Source organism: Hylobates moloch, unplaced genomic scaffold (assembly GCF_009828535.3).
Source record: "Hylobates moloch isolate HMO894 unplaced genomic scaffold, HMol_V3 SCAFFOLD_13, whole genome shotgun sequence".
In the NCBI taxonomy this organism is placed as follows: domain Eukaryota; kingdom Metazoa; phylum Chordata; class Mammalia; order Primates; family Hylobatidae; genus Hylobates; species Hylobates moloch.
In genome coordinates this window covers 46090767-46116624 of record NW_026652288.1, presented here as the reverse complement: position 1 = coordinate 46116624, position 25858 = coordinate 46090767, and positions in this window count along the sequence as shown.

Sequence of the window (25858 nt, the reverse complement as noted above, 5' to 3'; positions counted from 1 at the left end):
TGTGGGCAAAGGACATAAATAGACACTCCTTAAAAAGAAGACATACAAGCAGCCAACAAACATGAAAAAATGTTCAACATCACTAATTATCAGAGAAATGCAAATTAAAACCACAATGAAATACCACCTCACACCAGTCAGAATGGCTATTACTAGAGTCAAAAAATAACAGATGTTGCCAAGGGGGTGGAACTAAAAGGGAATGCTTCCACACTGTTGGTGGAAATATCAAATTAGTTCAAACCCTATGGAAACAGTATGAAGATTTCTCAAAGAACGAAAAATAGAACTACCATTCAATGTGGCAATTCCACCACTGGGTACCTACCCAAAAGAAAAGAAATCATTCTATCAAGAAGATACCTGCACTTGTATGTTCGCTCTGTCACCCAGGCTGGAGTGCAGTGGCACCATCTCAGCTCACTGCAAGCTCCGCCTCCCAGGTTCACACCATTCTCCTGCCTCAGCCTCCTGGGTAGCTGGGACTACAGGCGCCCACCACCACGCCTGGCTAATTTTTTGTATTTTTAGTACAGACGGGGTGCACTGGTATGTTTAAGGTGGAATTATTCACAATAGCAAAGTCATGGAATCAACATAAGTGTCAATCAACATTTGACACTTAGGTTGATTCCATGGTACATATGGATATACCACATTTTTAATCCAAACAACTGTTACGGATTGTATTCCATGGTATATGTGTGCATACATATTTGTATATGTTGATTGACACTTAGGTTGATTCCATGGTATATATGCCTACCACATTTTTAGTCCAATCAACTGTTATGGACTGTATTTCATAGTATGTGCATTTATCATGGAACATTACACAGCCATAATAAAGAATGAGATTATGTCCTTTGCAGCAACATGGATGGAGCTGGAGGCCACTATCCTAAGTGACATTACTCAGAGAAAAAAATCAAATATTGCTTGTTCTCACTTACAAGTAGGAGCTACACAATGGATACACATGGACATAAACACGAAAATAGATGTTGGAGATTCCAAATGTAGGGAGGGTGTGAGGGAGATGAGGGTTAAAAATTACCTCTCAGATATAATGTTTACTATTTAGGTGATGGCTTCACTATAAGCCCAAACCTCACCATTATGCAATATATCTGTCTAACAAATCTGCACATGTACTCCTTGAGTCTACAGTAAAATAAAATAATGTAAAAGGAAAAGTCCAAATCAGTGTATGTATTGATCTTAATGTTACAATAATAAGTCCCTATTGACTGATTTATATAAACTTGACTAGTAACATCCAGAAATTCTTTTTTTTTTTTAAAGAGAGTGAGAAAGCACTTTTGTATATAGCACAGAAAATCAGGCTATTGGTGAAACTGGGCAGTGGTGTAAATGTGAAATGCCGTATAGAAGTACGGTGTCACAATGACCACCGTATATGACCTGAAGAAACAGAAGGATAAACTGTCAAAATTCTATGCTGAAAGGGAAGAACAGAAGAAAAACAGGAAAACACTGCATAAAGCTAAAAATGAAGATTTTGTTTACGTACTGAAGGGGTGGATCTATCAGCATTTCAATGAACACTGGACACCGAATAGTATGTTGATGAGGAAACTAAGATCTATCACAATGAACTGAAAATTGAAAGGAATTGTAAATATTCAACAGGCTAGTTTCAGAGCATTAAGAAAAGTCACAGCATTAAATTTTTAAACTTTTATGGTGATAAAGCATCTGCTGATCATGAAACAGCCAAGAAATTCAGTGACAAGTTTGCCAAGGTCATTACTTGTGCAAATCAGATGCCAGAATAAGTGACTTCAGAAAGACACTGATTACAATTTCCCATAAGTTTGGTATGTTGTGTGTTTATTTTTGTTTCCAATAAATTTTTAAATTTCTCTTTATATTTTTTCTTTTAATCACTGGTTGTGCAGAAGTGTGTTATTTAATTTCCATGTACTTGTGAATTTCTCAATTTTCCTCCTGTTATAAATTTCTACTTTCATACCTTTATGATTGGAAAAATACTTGATATGATTTCAGTCTTCTCAAATTTAAGATTTGTTTTGTGGCCTAACATATGATCTGTCCTGGAGAATGTTCCATTTGCGCTTGAGAAGAATGTGTATTCTGCAGCTGGGTGGTATGTTCTGTGTAAGCCTATTAGGTCTATGTGGTCTATAGTTTTGTTTGAACCCACTGTTTCCTTACAGATTTTCTGTCTGTATCTCCATTATTGAGAGTGGAGCAATAAATTTCCACCACTATTGCTGTTTATTTCTCCTTTCAGTTCTGTTAGTATTTGCTCTATATGCTTAAATATTCACGTGTGGTATATAAATATTTACAATTGTTCTATCTTCTTGATTTATTGACCCCTTTATCATTAAATAGTAACCTTCATTGTCTCTTGTGATTATTTTAGACTTAAAGTCTATTGTTCTAATATAAGTACAATCTACCAAGACTGAATTATGAAGAAATAAAAATCTGAGCAGAAAAATATTCAGCAAGAAGACTGAATCAGTAATCAAAAACTTCCCAGCAAAGAAAAGCCCAGGTGCAGATGTCTTTACTGGTGACTTCCTTCAAATATTTAATGAATTAACACCAATCTTTCTCAAGGGTTTCAAAAAAATTGAAAAAGTGAGAACACTTGCTTCCAAATGTATTTTATGAAGCCATCTTCACCCTGACACCAAAGCCAGATAAGAACACTCTGAGAAAAGAAAATTACAAGCCAATATCCCTGATGAACTTAGATACAAAAATTCTCAACAAAATGCTAGCAAACCAAATTCAACAGCACATTAAAAGTATTATATATGATGATTCAGTAGGATTTATCCTTAGGCTGCAAAATGGTTCAATGTGCACAAATCAATAAATGTCATAAACTGCAGCAACAGAATGAATGATAAAAATCATATGATCATCTCGATTAATGCAAAAAGTTGACAAAATTCAACATCATTTCATGGTAAAAACTCTCAACAATGTGGCTATGAAAGAATGTACCTTAACATAATAAAGGCCTTATATTACAAGCCCAAAGCTAACACCATACTAAATGGTGAAAAGCTAAAAGCTTTTCTTCTAAGATCAGGACAAGACAAGGATGTTTACTCTCAACGCTTCTCTTAAACATAGTAGTGAAAATCTTGGCCAGGGAAATTAGGCATAAAAATAAATAATAGGAACCAGAATTAGAAAGAAAGAAGCAAAATTGTTCCTGTTTGCAGACAACATGATGTTATATGTAGAAAACCCTAAAGACTTTACCATAAAACTGTTACAATAAAGAAATTCATTAAAGTTGAAGGATACAAAATCAACATACAAAAATCAATTGTGTTTCTCTACACTAACAATGAACTATCTGAAAAAGAAATCAAGAAAACAATTCCATTTACAATAGCATTAACAACAATAAAATACTTAGGAATAAAGTTAATCCAAAAGGGTAAAAAATCTGTATGCTAGAAAATGATACTGCATTAATGAAAAAAAAAAATTGAAGACACAAACAATGGAAAGGTATCCTGTGTTCATGGATTGATATAATTAATGTTGTTAAAATGTTCATACTACCCAAAGTGATCTATAGATTCAATGCAATCCCTATTAAAATCCCAATGGCATCTATTAAAGGAAAAAAAAAAAAACTTTAAACTCATCTCTAATAGCCAAAGCATCTTGTGGAAGAAGAAAGAAGCTGAAGGTATCATACTTCCTGATTTTAAACAATATTACAAAGTTATAATAATAAAAATAGTGTATTAGCGTGAAAACAGACAGTAGACCAATTGAACAGAAAGTTCACAAATAAAACCCATGCATATATAGCTGACTAATCTTTTACAAGGGCATCAAGAATACACAATGAGGAAAGGTCTCTGTAATAAATAGTGTTGGGCAAATTGAATGTTCACATCTGCAGGAATGAAGCTAGACCCCTACCTTATACCATGCACAAAAATTAACTCAAAATAAATAAAAGTGAGAGCTAAAATTATATAACTCTTAAAGGAAACATAGGCACAAATCTTTGTCTTACATATCACATCAAAAGCATAAACAGTAAAAGAAAAATTAAAACTTTCTGTTGAAATTTAAAACTTTTATGCTTGAACGGGCACTATCAGGAAAGTGAAACGATAACCCACACAATGAGATAAATGTTTTCAAATGATATATCTGATAAGGGGCTTTAATCCAAAATATATGAAGTATTCTTATATTTTAATAATTTTAGAAAGCCCAAATAATCCAATAAAAAAAATTGAAGATATACAAATTGCCAATGAGCACATAAAAAGATGTTAAACATTATTGATAGTTAGGGAAATGTAAAATAAAATCACAATAAGATATTCCTTCACATCTGTTAGGATGATTATAATTTAAAAGAAAAACAGAAAATAACAAAGATTTTCAAGGATGTGGAGAAATTGGGATCCTCCTACATTGCTAGTAGAAATGCAAAATGGTACAGAAACTGTGAAAAACAATTTGGTAGTTTCTCAAAAATGTAAACACAGAATTACCATATGACCCAGCAATTTTACTCCTAGATATATATCCAAAAAAAATTAAAAGGATATGTCCACACAAAAACTTGTACATGAATGTTCATAGAAACATTATTCACAATAGTCAAAAAGTAGAAACATTCTAAATGTTTATCAAATTATGAATGGATAAAACAACATACATCCATACAATGAAACGTATTTGGCCATAAAAATGAATAAATTTCTGGCCGGGCGCGGTGGCTCACGCTTGTAATCCCAGCACTTTGGGAGGCCGAGGCGGGCGGATCACGAGGTTAGGAGATCGAGACCACGGTGAAACCACGTCTCTACTAAAAATACAAAAAAAATTAGCCGGGCGTGGTGGCGGGCGCCTGTAGTCCTAGCTACTCGGAGAGGCTGAGGCAGGAGAATGGCGTGAACCCGGGAGGCGGAGCTTGCAGTGAGCCGAGATTGCGCCACTGCACCCCAGCCTGGGCGACAGAGCGAGACTCCGTCTCAAAAAAAAAAAAAAAAAAAAAAAAAAGAATAAATTTCTGTAACATGCTACAACATGCAGTAACCTTGAAACATTATGCTAAGTGAAAGAATACAGACATGCAAAGGTTATATATTATATGATTCTATTGAAGTGAAATGGTCATATAGGTAAAAGAGACAGAAAGTAGACAAGTGGCTACCAAAGGCTGAAGGAAGGGAGAAATGGGAAATAATAGCTTATAGGCATACGGGTTATTTTGTGGATGATAAAAATGTTTTGAAATTAGATGATGGTAATGGTTGTGCAATTTTGTGAGTATACTGAAAACCACTGAATTGTTCACTTTAAAAGGGAAAATTTTTTATGTGTAAATTATATCTCAGTAAAAAAGGAATTAGTGCTGGTTTTCATAACGTTGCCAGAGTGTATGTGAGATACAGCTAATGAATTCTCTATTTTATGTAATTTGCATAGTAGTCATATTTCCCATGCTCTGTCTTTTGCTTTTTATAAGAAAACATACTTCTTGTAATCATTGGCATCACTGTTCTATAATTGTCTACATAAAAGAGATATAAGAAAACTATTGACTATCATAAACAGACAAAATTGATTTACAAGGTAAATAAAACAGAATAGCTAACTGGAAATTCTCAAAGATATAAAGCAAAAATATTTACAGGTTTGGTAGTATTTTTGTGTAGGACTCTATATGTCTATATATTTATGTGTATGCATGTGTCAGGGAATAGTAAAAAGTTAAAGGTATGTTTCTCATTAATGTGAAGGCTGTACGCATCCAGAGATCTAAAGTGTCAGTAGCATGGTAACTGGTAGAAAACTTAGAAAGTGAAAGTGTGCTGATGGTGTCTTAAAAAAAAAAAAATCTACTGTGATCAATCAGTTTCCCACTATGTGCCACAGTCATAGGGTCCTGCGCTCGCCAAAAATGAAAGATAAAGAGTAATAACTGCTATAATTTTCTGTTGAATCACCTAGTTGTATAAGGGAAATATTTTTTTCATTTTGCTTGAAGGATTTGTCTTCAGCAGTGAATTAATATATTCATTTATTTCTATAACTTTCTACCTATTTTTTAAAAATCAAGTAACTTTAGTTAAGATTCTTTCATTTTAATAATCAGTTTTAATTACAGCATTAAAACTTGAAGAAATAGGACTCATTCTTACAGTAATTTTAATTCTAAAACATTTATCAGTTAAAGTAAAATTTCGGTGCTATCACAAAGATTTCTGAATAATTTATTATTAAAAAATTTTAAACTTTTTTCCTATTAGACTCAAATTATATGTTATGCTCCATTCTTAATTATTTCTACATATTCATGTTAAAACTTTGGTAGTAAGTTTTTTGAGTTTCTAATTTGTGGAGATTTTTAAAATTGTTATATTCTTATACATAATTCAACCATGTGATTATTTCAGCTGTTGTCTCTTTTGAAAGCCATGTTTTTCTATTTCAATGCTCTGGGATGCCTACATTTGTTCTTCTTAAGAGTTTTCTGTTTAAAACTATTATGGCACATTATTTTTCTCAGAGAAGAAATGAACTGTAAGTTGCATAACTGACTTTAGTTATTGCCCATGTTACTATTTTTTTACTTTTTTTTATTATATTACACTTGCCTTTGATTCCTACATTCTTTGTGATTAGGTATAATATTAATGAGAAATAAATGACCATTATTTGGAGACAGAAAAGCAGGGGAAAAGAAACAGTAGATAAGTTAGTTAAGGAGGTAAAAAGAGAAAGGGCAATTGAGAGTCTAACTAGCTTTTACTTACATTCATTAAAAAAAGAAATAAAAAACTCATAATCGTAGCTTTGATTAAAAATAAAAAATTTTACACAGGACATGGAATATATTAGTGTATTCTTATGGTATTACCACACATCCTTGGTATCTCAAAAGAATTCTCTCTGCCCAACATTTTCACCAGAATATGTAAAGATGAGGCTGGGTCAGTATGGGTTGGCTGCACAAACTTTATCAGGTTATTTGACCAAGATCTTGAGGTCTGGAATTATGGATATTTAACTTCATATTTTTATAATTGTACAACAGTTAAAGTTTTCAAAAGTAAAAGACAATTCATACTGAAAACAAATTTTTGCTCTAAGTTGTTTTTTAATAGAAAAACATACAAATCAACTGTGTCATTAATTAGCTCAATATTTACACAATAGTCTATATACGTATGTCTGTTTTGCAATCTCTACAAAATCATAAAGTTGTTATAGATCGGGAGCACCAAAGGCAAGTTTTTTCAAATGTATGTTGGTTATCTTTTGCTGCATAACAAATTATCCCAAACTTAGCTAGTTAAAATGGCAAACAGCTTAGCTGGGTCAAAGTCTCTAATAAGGTAGCTGTCAAGCTGTCAGCTGGGGCTGTAGTCATCTCACCATATCTGGGCTGAAGAATTCACTTTCAATCTCATTCACATGGTTGTTGGCAGGGTGTGGCTCCTCACATGCCATCTGCAACTGAAGCCTTTGGTTTCTTGGGATGTGAGCCTCTCTATGGGTTTTCTGAATGACCTCATCATATGGAAGCTTGCTTCTCTCAGTACACTTGGTGAGAGAAAGAGAACACGCATGTACGAGAGAGTGCACACACCCAAGATGGAGGCCAGTCTTTTTAAAACTTAATCTGGAAGTGGTATCACATTACTTCTGTCACATTCCATTTGTTGCAAGTGAATCACTAAGTGTAATCTACGCTTAAGGGAAGAGGAGTCACAAAAGGGTGAACATCAGGTGGCAGAATCATTGATGGCCATCTTAGAGGCTAGCTAACACAGTATACCAAAGTTACCCTCAGTTGCTAGAAAATTGGCCACACAGAACTGTACTCTTTTCTGTAGACAAAATAGTGACTTCTGAGTTTTCATTTTGGGCAAGTGGATAAATAGTAACACCATTTATTAAGAGAGCACTTGCGGAAGGCTGGGTTTGAGGAAGGAGGTCATGAGTTCAGGTACACACATATTAAATGTGTTAGGTTTGTAGTTTTTCTAAGATTTCCAGTTGGAGATTTTATGTAGGCAATTTGCTACTTGAGTCTGGAGCTCAGAGGAAAACTTTGGAATGAAGATACTCACTTGAAAGTATTCATAATATAGATGGCAATCAATAATGTGGGCATGGATAAAATCATGAAGTTGAGAATACAGAGTAAGAAGAGGAAGAGACCAGTGACAAAACCTCTAAGAACTCAAGATCAAAAACCAAATAAAGGAAAGTGATCTAGCAAGAAAATCTGAGAATTAGTCCTAGAAGTAAATGAAAATGAGAGAATTTGGTGATAAAGAGCCTAGTGTTGAGATTATGTCAAGAAGACATAGTACTCTACACTCTCGAATGATGCTGAGAGAGTCAAACAGCAGAAGTCTGTCTAGAAAAATGCTGACTGGCTTAGTCTAATTGTTGCAGGAGCCGTGTGCATGAAGGGGTGGGAGAGGGCCACAGCCTGGAGTGAGTTGAGGACTAAGTGGCTGGTTAGTGAATTGGTGAGCTTGGGTGACTTTCTCAAAGCTTTGTAAAAGAGAGAAAAAATACAGCAACAGTAGAAAAGGGAAGTAGAGTCCAAAGATGGTATTTTCTTTAAAATATGAAAATGAATTGCATATGTTTAAATGATGGGGAGAGTGCAATAGAAAGAAGTTAAAAGAACAAGAAAGAAAATTGTAATGAATAATGTGAGTTTCTGTGGAAACTTGGGATGTGGATCCTATAACACAGATGGAGGATTATCTCCAGAACTATAATAAGATGGAAAGAAAACAGAAGATGTGAGAGATAAGGATGCAGGCAAGTTTCTAGGTTTGATGGCAGAAAAGTGAAGGCATTTTTTTCTGATGGTTTCATTTTCTCTGTGAAGTAGGAGAAGAGGTCATGTGCATAGTAATGCTGTTGTTATTACCCATGCTGTATTTCTGCTAATTAAAGAAACTTTCTCTGAAATAATGGTATGTAAGTAACCACCTATTGGGGAGGAAACAATTTACTCATTCATTAAACAAATGCTTCCGAGTGCCTGTCTGCCTGCCCAAACTCACAGTCAACTTGAGAGGGCAGGAATGCACATATTCACAACACAATGTGCCAAGTGTGACACTAGAGATAAAAACAACATTCTGTGGGTGCATAGAGGAAGACAAACTAGAATTATAGGAAACTTCACAAAGATGGAAAGCTGAAGATGGGTTTTGAAGAATGAGTGAGAGTTTGCTAGAAACAAAAGTTAGCAACAGTGTGGACATAGGACCCTTAATCAAGAAAAATTATACTTATGCAATTTTAAATCCTCCAGGGTTTGGGGGACTTCAGGCTAGGAGTAAATACCTCATAAATATTGCTTCAGATCTAGAAATTGGACTGGTAGCCTGGGAAATTGTGCAATGAAAGAAACTCATTTTAGCAGGAAATAATGGACAAATATCTGTTACCCTGAAATTAAGCTCAGAGATATGGAAATAGACACATGAAAATCCAGTTTTGACTTCATCAGTTACCAACAAGCAAAACAAAATTATTTCATACAAATGTGTTTATCATGGTAGAGTTATGAGGATAATACATGAGTACACATGAAGAACATCAAAGTCAGCTCTGGCAAAGGCTGTTTTATACCCTCAGTCTCTCCTCTTCTATATAATAAAATTCTCAATTTTAGTTAAGTAGATTACCTGGATACAGACTATACATCTCAATTTTTTCTGCTACCAGTTGTGGTAAAATGACTAAGTTCTGGTCAATAATAAGTGTAGGAAAGTGGTGTGGCAATTTCTGAAATGTGTCCTTAAAGGGGAAGTGTATTTCGTTCTTCTTTTTGCTTCTTGGATGCATATGAGATTACTGAAGCTCTATCTGGAACTCTAAGGCCCCGGATAGCTCACTTTAAGGATGGTGGAATGAAAAGCTGGAAACAGCCTGGGCTCCCAAGGATTGCAGTGCAATAGGGCCAATTCCTAATTGCCCATATCCACAAAATTAAATTATATTTTATTTTGTTGTATTACTTAAGCAACTGCTTTTTTAAAAAAATATTGTCACCAAACCTCTTATACACTCGTTGTAACCAGACACGTCAGCTAGCAAACAAAACAACTACTTTTGCAAAGTTTTAGATCTGTGTATGTTTCTCTGTTCTTATTTCTACTCAAAGGGATATCTTTGTTAGTTGGTGGATTTCTTTCCCTTCTAAAGGACACAGTGGTCATTATTTTCTAAAAACAAATAAATAGAAAGACAGCCTATTTGGAATCCACATGAAAAATTAAATATGTGTTTCCTACCAGAGACCTCTCAAAAAATGTAATGCCTTCCCTGGCTATACTCATTCTGATCCTTCCAGTATCTGGGTTAAGTACTTCCCAGGGATTAACACATTCAATCCTCCCAACACCCTTACGAAGTAGTTAACTGTTTTCAGTCCTATTTTCTTATCATATTTAACACTTTATTTTTAATTTTTATTTTACATTAAGTTCTGGGATACATGTGTAGAATGTGGAGGTTTGTTACATAGGTATACATGTGCCATGATGGTTTGCTGCACCTATCAACCCATCATCTAGGTTTTAAGCCCCGCATGCATTATGTATTTGTCCTAATGCTCTGCCTACCTTTGTCCCCCAACCTGCAACAGGCCCCAGTGTGTGATGTTCCCTTCCCTGTGTCCATGCATTCTCATTGTTCAGCTCCTACTTATGAGTGAGAGCATGTGGTGTTTGTTTTCTGTTCCTGTGCTAGTTTGCTGAGAAGGATGGCTCCCAGCTTTATCCATGTCCCTGCAGAGGACATGATCTCATTCTTTTTCATGGCTGCATATTATTCCATGGTGTATATATGCCACAATTTCTTTATCCACTCTATCATTGATGGGCATTTGGGTTGATTCCAAGTCTTTGCTATTGTGAATAGTGCCACCATAAACATATGTGTGCATGTGTCTTTATAGTAGATTGATTTATAATCCTTTGGGTATATACCCAGTAACAGGATTGCTGGGTCAAATGGTATTTCTGGTTCTAGATATTGAGGAATCGCCACACCATCTTCCACAAAATTTACACTCCCACCAACAGTGTAAAAGTGTTCCTATTTTTCCATAGCCTCACCAGCATCTATTGTTTCCTGACCGTTTAATAATCACCATTCTAACTGACATGAGATGGTATCTCATTGTGGTTTTGATTTGCATTTCTCTAATGACCAGTGATGATGAGCTTTTTTTCATACGCTTTTTTTTTTTTTTGGCTGCATAAATGTCTTCTTTTGAGAAGTGCCTGTTCATATCCTTTGCCCACTTTTTGATAGGGGTGTTTTTTTCTTGTAAATTTGTTTAAGTTCCTTGTAGATTCTGGATATTAGACCTTTGTCAGATGGGTAGATTGCAAAAATTTTCTCCCATTCTGTAGGTTGCCTGTTCACTCTGATGGTAGTTTCTTTTGCTGTACAGAAGCTCTTTAGTTTAATTAAATCCCATTTGTCAGTTTTGGCTTTTGTGGCCACCACTTTTGGTGTTCTAGTCATGAAGTCTTTGCCCATACCAATATCCTGAATGGTATTGCCTAGGTTTTCTTCTAGAGTTTTTACAGTTTTGGGTTTTACATTTAAGTATTTAATCCATCTTGAATTAATTTTTGTATAAGGTGTAAGGAAGGGGTCCAACTCAGTTTTCTGCATATGACTAGCAGTTTTCCCAGTATCATTTATGAAATAGGGAATCCTTTCCCCATTGCTTGTTTTTGTCAGATTTGTCGAAGATAAGATGATTGTAGATGTGTGGTGGTATTTCTGAGGTCTTTGTTCTGTTCCATTGGTCTATTTATCTGTTTTGGTACCAGCACCATGCTGTTTTGGTTACTGTAGCCTTACAGTATAGTTTGAAGTCAGGTGTGATGCTTCCAGCTTTGTTCTCTTTACTTAGGATTGTCTTGGCTATATGGGGTCTTTTTGGTTCCATATGAAATTTAAAGTAGTTTTTTTTCTAATTCTGCAAAGAAAGTCAATGGTATCTTGATGGGAAGAACATTGAATTTATAAATTACTTTGGACAGTATGGCCATTTTCACTTATTCATTCTTCCTATCCATGAGGATGGAATGTTTTTTCATTTGTTTATGTCCTCTCTTGTTTCTTTGGGCAGTGGTTTGTAGTTCACCTTGAAGAGGTCCTTCACATCCCTTGTAAGTTGTATTTCTAGGTATTTTATCCTCTTTGTAGTAATTGTTAATGGGAGTTCATTCATGATTTGGCTGTCTGCTTGTCCACTGTTGGTGTATAGAAATGCTTGTGATTTTTGCACATTGATTTTGTATCCTGAGACTTTGCTTAAGTTGCTTATCAGCTTAAGGAGTTTTTGGGCTGAGACTATGGGGTTTTCTAAATATAGAATCATGTCATCTGCAAACAGGGACAATTTGACTTCCTGTCTTCCTAACCGAATACGTTTTATTTCTTTCTCTTGTCTGATTGCCCTAGCCAGAACTTCCAATACTATAGGAGTGGTGAGAGAGGGCATCCTTGTCTTGTGCCAGTTTTCAAAGGGAATGCTTCCAGCTTTTGCTTATTCAGTATTATATTGACTGTGGGTTTGTCATAAATAGCTCTTATTATTTTGTGATATGTTCCATCAATACTTGAATTTTTGAGAGTTTTTAACATGAAGGGCTGTTGAATTTTATCGAAGCCTTTTCGGCATCTATTGAGATAATCATGTGGTTTTTGTCACAGGTTCTGTTCATGTGATGGATTACATTTACTGATTTGTGTATGTTGAACCAGCCATGCATCCCAGGGATGAAGCCAACTGGATCATGGTGCATAAACTTTTTGATGTGCTGCTGGATTCGGTTTGCCAGTATTTTATTGGGGATTTTTGCTTTGATGTTCATCAGGGATATTGGCTTGAATTTTTCCTTTTTTGTTTTGTCTCTGCCAGGTTTTGGTATCAGGATGATGCTGGCCTCATGAAATGAGTTAGGGAAGAGTCCCTCTTTTTTTGTTTGGAATAGTTTCAGAAGGAATGGTACCGGCTCCTCTTTGTACCTCTGGTGCAATTCTTTCAGCCCTATCTTACAGCTCACAGAGGTTAATTAATTGACCAGTGCCTCTGATGTGGCAAGTGATGGACTCAGGCTTGTAGCACAGGTAGCCTGACTCCACAGCTCAACTGTTAAACACTACTCTCATCACTCCACAGGTATGGATAGCCTTTCTTGAAATTTGTTGACTAGGACTCATCCATGGCCATATATATATAGATATAATATATGTATATATGTGTATATATCATGTATATATGTGTATATGTATATATGTGTATATAATATATAATATATATGTGTATATAATATATATAATATATATGTGTATATATTATATGTATATACATGTGGCCATGGACAAGTCCTAGTTTATCATATACATATAAATGTGTGTGTGTGTGTATGTGAATATATATATATATATATGCAAGTAAATGACTTGGTATGAGACATTCTTGTTGATCCATCTTACTTGTTCCTGAGATACTTACCAACTGGTTTTCCATTTTGTCCTCAGGGCCTGAATTTTCTGCTTCTGAATTCAAAGTAAGTTTCCATAACCCTGCTCTGCATAGTCAGGCATCTGGGACCTGAACATGGTTGGGACAATTTGCTGTCCATCATTATCTTTCTCTTTCAATTCTTCTTGAGCTGCTGTACCATTTTCAGTCCTAACTTCATATTTGTGTTCCCCTCAACACCCCCCACCCCCACCACTTTGGAAAAGCCAAATTTGAACCTTTGTTCAAATTCCATACTTAGTTTGCTGCCTTTTAGATATGTCTAGATATCATTCCTCTTGGCCTTATTTCCAACCTCAATTTTGAACATTTGGGATGGAGAGCATTGAATTCAGTGGATAGTTTGATTCTATAATAAAAGTATGATTAACTTTGGCATTGTTGGTCACAATCTAGAAATCCATTGGATGGATTCATTCCCTCTTTTATTCTTCAGACATTTATTAAGCACCTGTCAGGTGCTAGGCATTGTGCTGTGTGCTGAGATAAGCCCATGAACAAGTTATTTCCTGCCCTTGCAGAATAGTTACAATAGTAAGCAGTAGGTATAGCAGTAAATAATAGATACAATAATAAACAAAAAGTTACAAAATATATATTGAGGATTAAAACAGGGAAGTAACCAAGGCCAATGGAGCTTGAACAGAGTTTTGAAAGCTATATGGTTCATCAGGTTGACTAGGAAGGCAGGATACAACCAAGGGAGTGGAATGTTAAAAGGTTTAACAGCATGGCCCAGCATAGCCTAAAGCTTAGGATAGGACAAAGGGAATAGTCAGAGATGATGTAGGAGAGGGGTTTGGGGTTACATCAGGAAATGCCTCATATGCCATGCAAAGGAATTTGGGCTTTGAAGGGATTTAGGCCAGCCTATAAAATGATGAGATTTGCCAGGTTTACCCAGTCCTTTCAGCTTCTGCATGTCAACGTGCCACCAGGCTAGTGAACACACAGAAGTGATTAATGAGCTCTGTGACCACCCAGAAAACATTCCTGGCAGCTGCAAGCCCCAAGATACAGCAGGAGTCTGCTTCTCTGGCAACATTTCGGTCAGAAATAAGTCTATTTTTGAGCGTTCTCCTGCTGCCTTAGTTGCATGTCTCTTCATCTGCCCCACTACTGTAGTATATACAGGTGATTTTTTTTCCTATGGATTATTTTCAAGGGTTGATACAAACATTAATTGATTGAAAGAAGGTTTTTATTTACTCAGTTTTGAAGTAAGCTGAGATTAATTGTGCGAAAGCAAAAATAATTTGGTGGAACACACCAATTCTTACTAGCAAGAAGTATAGGAACTGATTACTCCTGCGAAATAGCAGTACTTTTAAAAATGGAAAATGACAATATGTATTTGAGAAGAGCAGGCCGATAGCCTCCTCATTGCTTCAGCCCAGTCCTTACTTTATGATGATGCCAACAAGAGACATTTGTAGGGAGGTCCTGTAGTCACCCTCCCTGACTCCAAACCTCAGAAGGTTGATGGATAAGTTGAACACACTCAATAAACCCAACAGCTCTGTTTCCATGAGTATTTAACTATCATTTTGTATCTTCTGACAGCATTAAAATGTGTGGTATATCAGTACTGGGATTTATGAGGACAATGTGATTAATTTAAATGCTTTTTGGAGCAAATAGGAAGTATCTTATTCCAATTTTTTGAAGACAGAGAAAGTGTGTGGTCCTGAACACAACAGATAACTGTCTAATATTCTGTTCATTTGGGGCTTTCTAACCTGGCCTATGGGAGCTGCTTCATATTTTCATGGTTTTTAACATGAGAACAACATTTTCCTCCAATTTTACAGTGATTGAAATTTCCAGTACCTCAGCTTAGCCAAATAAAAAAAGTACAGGCAAGAAAATACTGTCCCAGGGATAGCATGCACATTTTTGTTTATGCAGTAATAGCAAGAATTGAGTATGAAGGCAAGAGTCATCTGCCTGGAATTTTTTTTTCCTTTTTAATAAATGCAGAGGTGGTTACAAGAAGAAATAAAATGTTGGCTGGCAGAAGCGGCAGGGAAGAAGATTTCATATTGAAGACTAACTAGTTCTGAGACGTGTTGGATGTCTTCTTGCAAACAAGTAATTGAAAATTAAATATTCTCTGTATAAAAAATAGGCATCTGCTTGCAAGCTTTGTGTTCTATTATTTTTGCTTTTCTCCTTTGATGCTGGATTTCCATGTGCTTGGAATAATTCATGAGAATTACTTTAAAATTTCAGGAAAAGGCAGTGGATAGAAGCTTTCTACCTAGAAAAATACTATATAGTTGATATCTGAGTTTAAAAATAAATGGGAATCGTTCCCTCTGCACTATCTACCATAAACTTGGTGCCATAAAAAAGCAATAATTTTAGACTGAGGAGCCCAGGGCACAAGACCCCACTTCCACTGATAACTAACTGTTTCCTTGGGCAAATGCATTCATCTTCTTCAAACTGAGTTATATCGTCTGTAAAGTGATGCAGGTGGGGGTGCAGGGTATGCTCAATAATCATTAAGGACTCTATTAGCTTTAATGTTCTATAATCATTTATTATATTTTAGGTTAAACACCAATAAATCATGAAAAACAAAGGCAGAAATGTAGGGCACTGCCATTAATGCAATTGGGGGTAAGTGGAGTTGCTCTTTCCTCACACCCTAGGCTGAAATAAATGAGCACACATTTAAAAGTGAAACTTGGGAATATAGCAAAGCAAATACACAGGACTGACCAAACCAAAGCTTTGCAGGCAGTGGAGGTTCTGATACGCGCTCTACCTTGCAGTTCATGCATATCACTTGAAGAGTGAGATTATGACTCACAAGTGGGACTCTTGCCTCATCCCTCAAACCTCAGTTCTCACAAATATTCCAGATCAGTGGGAGCCTGCTTTGTCTGCCTTGGAGAGCCAAGTCATTTTGGGCTGGGAAGTAATAGGTATCTAAAATGAATGCTTGAGCAATGAGAGAAAAATAGATCCTCCAATGTCCTGGAACACAAACCTCCATCGAGGTCCAAGGATAGAATCAGGGTTGTTCTAAATGAATTTTCTTTCATTTTGTTTTGTCACACTAAAAACTATCTTTTCGGACAATTTTTTCTGTCAAATGAATAGCTTATTAAGGCAACTGTACAGTAGCTTGAGGCATTTCTATAGATAATTAAGTTCTATATCCTTACTATTGTTGTCATGTTATGATGTCTAGAATAATTTTTCTTTGATAAACATTAGGAATAATGTATTCTACCCTATGACTGTAAATATCTCATTAAAGATTGCTCATTTAAGGCACAGATTGAGTTAGCTTAAGCATCAAAAAGAAATTATTACCATGACACCAGATTCTCCCTTGGAACCTAAGGATTTAACTGGACCCCAGAAAGAAACTGCAACAAGAGAGATTAACACTAAACTCATTTTATTTTACTGGGCTCATTTCTGTCCATCTACTTCATTCTATTGTCTCTGCAAATTAACTTCCAACATTTTTCTGGTCTATGGACTATATAATAGAAAATACAGCCCCCAACATTTCTGAGTTTTTCATAATATGAATAAATTTAGCCACCTAAAAAGAACCTGATTTCTCTTATAGTACCAGCTCAAAAATTCCCAGGCAGGTATTTGATTAACTCAGCTTGGGGAAGGTGTGTACTCACAGACAGATTAATTGTGTCCAGGGTTTCGGGAACAACAGCTGTTCCTGCTGCCACCAATGGATGAATGGGGTAATGCAAGTTCTTAGAAAGATACTGTTATTACTGGGTATTATTGTATAGAAATGTACAGTCCACCCTTGGTCCCCCAGTAAACATGTATATAACATTCTTTTCATACACACAACTCCAAAATGTCCTGCTTAAAATTCCCCAACTTTCCCAGGTGAAACCCCAAACAGTGGTTTTCTGGCCTAAAATCATACTTGCCCTGCATTCTGTGATATAATGACCTGAGCAATATTTCTCTGTGACTAGGCTTTCTGAGGACTGTCTATTCCTATTCCACTCAAGTTCAATAATATATTTATATGGTTCCTTACAATATGTAATACATTTAATAAACAATAATAGAGAAAAATCACTTAAAACTTATTTTTTGTTAAAAAATGAAAAATGCTGTGGTATAATTTGGTCATTGGTTCAGAGAATATCCTGATTATTAAATTATAAGATGAATAAAGATGTTCTTTGAAACCAACGAGAACAAAGACACAACATACCAGAATCTCTGGGACACATTGAAAGCAGTGTGTAGAGGGAAATTTATAGCACTAAATGCCCACAAGAGAAAGCAGGAAAGATCCAAAATTGACACCCTAACATCACAATTAAAAGAACTAGAAAAGCAAGAGCAAACACATTCAAAAGCTAGCAGAAGGCTAGAAATAACTAAAATCAGAGCAGAACTGAAGGAAATAGAGACACAAAAAACCCTTCAAAAAATTAATGAATCCAGGAGCTGGTTTTTTGAAATGGTCAACAAAATTGATAGACCGCTAGCAAGACTAATAAAGAAGAAAAGACAGAAGAATCAAATAGATGCAATAAAAAATGAAAAAGGGGATATCACCACCGATCCCACACAAATACAATCTACCATCAGAGAATACTACAAACACCTTTATGCAAATAAACTAGAAAATCTAGAAGAAATGGATAAATTCCTCGACAAATACACCCTCCCAAGACTAAACCAGGAAGAAGTTGAATCTCTGAATAGACCAATAACAGGCTCTGAAATTGAGGCAATAATCAATAGCTTACCAACCAAAAAGAGTCCAGGACCTGATGGATTCACAGCCGAATTCTACCAGAGGTACAAGGAGGAACTGGTACCATTCCTTCTGAAACTATTCCAATGGATAGAAAAAGAGGGAATCCTCCCTAACACATTTTATGAGGCCAGCATCGTCCTGATACCAAAGCCTGGCAGAGACACAACCAAAAAAGAGAATTTCAGACCAATATCCTTGATGAACATTGATGCAAAAATCCTCAATAAAATACTGGCAAACCGAATCCAGCAGCACATCAAAAAGCTTATCCACCATGATCAAGTGGGTTTCATCCCTCGGATGCAAGTCTGGTTCAACATACGCAAATCAATAAATGTAATCCAGCATATAAACAGAACCAAAGACAAAAACCACATGATTATCTCAATAGCTGCAGAAAAGGCCTTTGACAAAATTCAACAACCCTTCATGCTAAAAACCCTCAATAAATTAAGTATTGATGGGACGTATCTCAAAATAATAAGAGCTATCTATGATGAACCCACAGCCAATATCATACTGAATGGGCAAAAACTGGAAGCATTCCCTTTGAAAATTGGCACAAGACAGGGATGCCCTCTCTCACCACTCCTATTCAACATAGTGTTGGAAGTTCTGGCCAGGGCAGTCAGGCAGGAGAAGGAAATAAAGGGTATTCAATTAGGAAAAGAGGAAGTCAAATTGTCCCTGTTTGCAGATGACATGATTGTATATCTAGAAAACCCCATCATCTCAGCCCAAAATCTCCTTAAGCTGATTAGCAACTTCAGCAAAGTCTCAGGATACAAAATCAATGTACAAAAATCATAAGCATTCTTGTACACCAATCACAGACAAACAGAGAGCCAAATCATGAGTGAACTCCCATTCACAATTGCTTCAAAGAGAATCAAATACCTAGGAATCCAACTTACAAGGGATGTGAAGGACCTCTTCAAGAAGAACTACAAAGCACTGCTCAATGAAATAAAAGGGGATACAAACAAATGGAAGAACATTCATGCTCATGGGTTGGAAGAATCGATATCGTGAAAATGGCCATACTGCCCAAGGTAATTTATAGATTCAATGCCATCCCCATCAAGCTACCAATGACTTTCTTCATAGAATTGGAAAAAACTACTTTAAAGTTCATATGGAACCAAAAAAGAGCCCACATCGCCAAGTCAATCCTAAGCCAAAAGAACAAAGCTGGAGGCATCACGCTACCTGAGTTCAAACTATACTACAAGGCTACAGTAACCAAAACAGCATGGTACTGATACCACAACAGAGACATAGATCAATGGAACAGAACAGAGCCCTCAGAAATAATGTCGCATATCTACAACTATCTGATCTTTGACAAACCTCACAAAAACAAGCAATGGGGAAAGGATTCCCTATTTAATAAATCGTGCTGAGAAAACTGGCTAGCCATATGTAGAAAGCTGAAACTGGATCCCTTCCTTACACCTTATACAAAAATTAATTCAAGATGGATTAAAGACTTACATGTTAGACCTAAAACCATAAAAACCCTAGAAGAAAGCCTAGGCAACACCATTCAGGACATAGGCATGGGCAAAGACTTCATGTCTAAAACACCAAAAGCAATGGCAACAAAAGCCAAAATTGACAAATGGGATCTCATTAAACTAAAGAGCTTCTGCACAGCAAAACAAACTACCATCAGAGTGAACAGGCAACCTACAGAATGGGAGAAAATTTTTGCAACCTACTCATCTGACAAAGGGCTAATATCCAGAATCTATAATGAACTCAAACAAATTTACAAGAAAAAAACAAACAACCCCATCAAAAAGTGGGCAAAGGACATGAACAGACACTTCTCAAAAGAAGACATTTATGCAGCCAAAAAACACATGAAAAAATGCTCATCATCACTGGCCATCAGAGAAATGCAAATCAAAACCACAATGAGATACCATCTCACACCAGTTAGAATGGCCATCATTAAAAAGTCAGGAAACAACAGGTGCTGGAGAGGATGTGGAGAAATAGGAACACTTTTACACTGTTGGTGGGACTGTAAACTAGTTCAACCATTGTGGAAGTCAGTGTGGCAATTCCTCAGGGATCTAGAACTAGAAATACCATTTGACCCAGCCATCCCATTACTGGGTATATACCCAAAGGACTATAAATCATGCTGCTATAAAGACACATGCACACGTATGTTTATTGCGGCACTATTCAGGATAGCAAAGACTTGGAACCAACCCAAATGTCCAACAACGATAGACTGGATTAAGAAAATGTGGCACATATACACCATGGAATACTATGCAGCCATAAACAATGATAAGTTCATGTCCTTTGTAGGGACATGGATGAAACTGGAAAACATCATTCTCAGTAAACTATCACAAGGACAAAAAACCAAACACCGCATGTTCTCACTCATAGGTGGGAATTGAACAATGAGAACTCATGGACACAGGAAAGGGAACATCACATTCCGGGGACTGTTGTGGGGTGGGGGGTGGGGGGAGGGACAGCACTGGGAGATACACCTAATGCTAAATGACGAGTTAATGGGTGCAGCAAACCAACATGGCACATGGATACATATGTAACAAACCTGCACATCGTGCACATGTACCCTAAAACCTAAAGTATAATAATAAAAAAATATATATATAAGATGAACAAACATCTTGGGCCTCCATTTGTTAACTCCCTTTGAAAGTGAAGTAAATTTTTTGGTTAATGCATTTATTGATTCAGAGGGTTTCCTGTAATTGGTGTTCTTCAAGAGCAACATTTGAGCCTGGGATTTTGGAGGATTTCTCTATAGCAGGCTAAGCCAACTTTGTAGTTCGTTTCTTATCAGTGTCTGTATCAGTGCCTTGCCTTCGTGTGTTTTCTGGAGATACAACTTCTACAAAAGATTGGTCAGTTGTCTGTCAATTTCCTTTGAGAAAATTCTATTTTTAAATAACCTATGAAAGAAATACTGAGCTGTATTATTTGAATCCATATCCTGACCTGGGTCTTGTTGAATGTGCTTTATGAAAGGGCCATTGTATGGGGTCACCAATGTGTCTACCCCTGCAGTATTGGTGCTTCAGAGGGGTGTCTTAAGTTTCCTGGGACCCCACAGGTATTCTCATTCTGATTTGTAAAATCAAATTTATATGTTCTAATTTCAGAATACAATGCAACTGAGGAAATGGCTGTTGCAATTCAGCAAGGTAAAAGATTATCTTACACCCAGCTGGTTAAAGGCAGAAGCTATGAATTCATGCTATTGTCTGTGGGCTTCTTTCAGGTGAGCCATCTTGAACTGAAGATGATTCCTTTTGTAAAAAACTCATAATGAAGCCTGAATAAATCAGTCAACATACTAAAATATTTTGACATTTTGCCACCAAGTCTCCTAAAAATCTTGGATACTAGATATAACAGAAGATAAACAACCAACTGTTCAGCTACCACAGGCATAATCCTCCTCCTGGTCCCAAATAAAGAATTCTTGCTGTCCTCATCCCACGTTCATTCAACTAGTGTGCAAATTCTGCATTCAAAATTCTTTCTAGGATAAACAATTGCATACATTCCTACAATGGAATTTTACTCATCTATAAAAAGAAAGCAACTTAATGAGGCCTTGACTTAGTGATACAAAAATATGGATGCCAAAAACATGCTGAATCAAAGATGTAAGACATGAAAACACATATGATATAATTTTGTTTATATTAAACAAAATCAGAAAAAAAACTATTCTACAGTAATAGAAGTCAGAAGGTGATTGCCTCTGCATCAGGGATTGGAGGACCGTCTGGAAAGGGACACAAGTGAATATCCTGGAGTAATGAACGTGTTCAACCTCTTGCTTTGCGTAGTTGTTACACAGATTCTTAAAATTGTGAAAACATCAAATTGAACATTTAAGATTTGTGCATTTTGTGTTTAAATTATATCTTAATTAAACATACAACTATTTTTTATCACTAAAGATTACAGAAATCTTATTAAAATTAGCTTCAGAAAAAAAAAGCAATAGATTATGGGGATTTGAGATTATCTCGTGGAAGGCAAGAGGGATGCATATGGGCCTAAGCAGTGAACTAGAGCCAGGGATTTGAATGTGTTTGGGACTCTTGTTCTCTCACTAAAGCTAATATTAGCATATCTGCTTTGTTTTCCTTGCCTCTCTATATCTTCCTTTACTTCTTAGTTCCAAATGATGGATAACAAAGATGAAAAACAAAGATGATGACAGTTCCTGAGTATGGTATATTATAGGATTACTTGATTCTTCATCAATTCAGCAAATATTTGTTGGTATTAATTGCTGATTGCCACAGCATGCCAGGTATTCTTCCAGGTCTTGAGGCTGTATCAGTGAACTAGTCAGGCAAATTAATTAGAAGGGCATATTCTAATTTAGGGAAAAGAGATAAGTAAACAAATACACCAAAATATGATTTTAGATAATAATTAGGATGTTAGAAAAGGGAGAATGCCATATTGGGAGGCCAAGGCGGGTGGACCACCAGAGGTCAGGAGTTCGAGACCAGCCTGACCAACATAGTGAAACCCTGTATCTACTAAAAACACGAAAAATTAGCCAGGCTTGGTGGTGGGGGCCTGTAATCCCAGCTATTCGGGAGGCTGAGGCAGGAGAATCTCTAGAACCCGGGAGGCAGAAGTTGCAGTGAACCGAGATAGCGCCATTGTACCCCAGCCTGGGCAACAAGAGCAAAACTCCGTCTCAAATAAATAAATAAAAGGGAAAATTCAAATCAAAGGGATTTGAGGAGGGAGTACTTTAAATGAGGTCATGAAGGAAGGCTGAAACTTGGATGATGAGGAGGAACCTGTCATAGGAAAATTAGAGGACATTTATTTTAATTTTTGGGAAGAGCAAATGTAAGGTCTTTGAGACTGGAATGAGCTTGCCATATATAAAAAACAGGAATATTAGTGAGGCTGAATGAGGGGTAGAGTGATAAAAAGTCAAGTCAAAAAGGTAGGCAGAAGCTGTCCTGTAGGACAGTGCAGATATAGAGACAGAGTTGATCTTTATCTTAAGGATAATGGACAACCATTGTGTGATTTTAATCAGGGCAGAAATCAAATCTGATTTATATTTTTAAGCCTAAGATATTAGACTCTTATCAGGTAGCTCTGATATTCCTTTCTTAAGTTTAGCCTCTTAAAAAAAGTCCTTAGTAGTAGATCCAAATTCTCCAGAGAAAAGAGGTATTTGTCCCATCTGGGTCAGGTGTCCATTGCTTAATTCAATGGCTGTGGCCACTGAATGGATCATTCTACAGAAACATGGTAGCTCCTATCCAACTATACATTTGGAAGAAAGATGAGTTTTCAGAAAATGTGAAATAGACAGACAAACCTGAGAATGCTCACTTGAAATTCAATGCAAAAACTGGTTTTCTGTGAGATTTTTTTTTTTTACCGCACTGCCAAATAGAAGGTATGACACAAATTGGAGAGCCTTCAAGGATCCACATGCTTTGGAAATAGAAGTGGTTTGTGGTTTGTGGCTTGGTTTGTAGTTTGTGCCTCCGTCTACATTGTCTACTCCAGAAATGCTGATATTCATTTAATATTTTGAAGGAAGTCTCAGAGCAATTGGCAGATGTGCCATTTTCCTTCAGCATAAACTAGATGGAATTGCTGATATCTCCAAGTGCGGTTAGTTACAGTTACTAGCTTTCTTCCTTCACAGCTTACTAGTGGGCATGGGACTAGGTCTGTATTGTTTGCTCCTGCATCTACAGTTGAGTGAATAAGTAAATCATTATGCTATCAGAAGTACCCTTCTATTTTGTGTCTGTTCTGGAAACTTTAAGAAAATTAGTATCTTCAGATTTTTAAGAAGAAAAACGTACTATATTTGATTGGAAGAAAAATTGGGACAAAAAATTGGGACATTATGGTTAGGTAGAGCATTTGAAGTGTTTGGCAGCACATCTGGGTTTTTTTTGTTGGCTGAAGATAGAAGCTTCACATATCTTGGCTTATTGTAGTTAATTATCTTTCCTATTTCCTGCTGTATCCCTCATGCCTAATAAAGGTCCTGATATATAGTTGGTGCTTCATAAATATTTGCTAGATCAAGTATTATAAATACATCAGAATGTATTGAGATCAAAGACTTTTGCCAATTATCTTGAAATAAGTCTTGTCTACTGCTGTGAAATCATCACCTTCATGAAAAACAGGGTTTCTTCAAAAAGTTTGTAAGAAATGGAAAGAGAATATAAGTTTCTTCTCCACTGTGTAGAAAAATCTTTTAGAAGATAAGTTGACTTTTCGAAGACAAGTTTCAAAGGCCTGGATTGAACCTGAGGAATAATCCCCTTTTCACTTTTATTGAGGATTAAAGAAAGCTCATTCTGAGCAGTTTGACAAGGAGGGGCTCACTACCAGTCTGAATTGGTGAATAATTTTAGCCATGCTAATCGGGCAGCTTTCTGTTTCAGTGTTCCGCAGTAACCAACACGGTTTTACTGAAGGCCTGTAATCTCTTGGCGGGGCTGCTCCACTAAAGGAAGAAAATGGAGGCATTGTGCTCTGTGAGCTATCTCACTGCAAAAGAAATGCTTCTGTAAAGTGCATGTGCTGAAGCAACAACATAAACAGTGGCAAAATGTTCTGTACATGAGTCTTACACATTTCAGGGGAGGTCGCCCACAGCTTTCAAAGGATTCTCAATGAGCCTTTGACTTCAGAATGTTAAGAACCACTGTTACTTCAACATTTAATTCACGGATGAAACCACACCGAGGTTAAAAAGCACTCTGTGATAGCTTCGGTTGATAGTGGTCATTTTTCTGTCACGTGAGAGGATTTAATGAGGGTAAAAGGTGAAGAAAAGTAGGCGGGCCAGTCAGGTCTCCTTCTCGAACAGCTGATTCAGACTATACCCCAACCATCTGTCTTAAGCTCCCATACTCCAGGCCACTCTGTACCAGCCCTAATCATCCTGGGGCCAGGTACCAGACAACCTGGACAGGCTCCAGGAACAGACCTATTCCCTGAAGCCTGAAAAGTTATTCTACAGCCAATCTACGGAAAGTCTGTGAAACCTAGCTAACCCCGTCGCACTTCCCATCCATGAGTTGGCCGCTACAGCTCCAGCTTGCTGTTATCTTGTCCCCAGCACAACTCCCTCTGCTCTCTTTGGGAGCAGAAAGTAATAGAGTTCTGCCTTTCACCTATCCAAATGTCACTGCATGTGTCCCACCATCAAAAGAATCTTTAAATCTTATAGCACATCTTCGTGGTAATTCCATGAAATAAACTGAATGGTTGCAGATGAGGAAACTGAATCTCAAAGGGGTTAGTAAAGTGGCCGAAATTTAACAATCTGTTAATTGGTAGAGCTGGTATTACAACCCACATCTATTATATATGCACTGAGTACCAGTTTTAAGTTTATAAATTTAAGGAAGTTTTAAATAGTATATATAATCCAATGATTGTCCTCAGTCTTTAAACACAAATGAGAC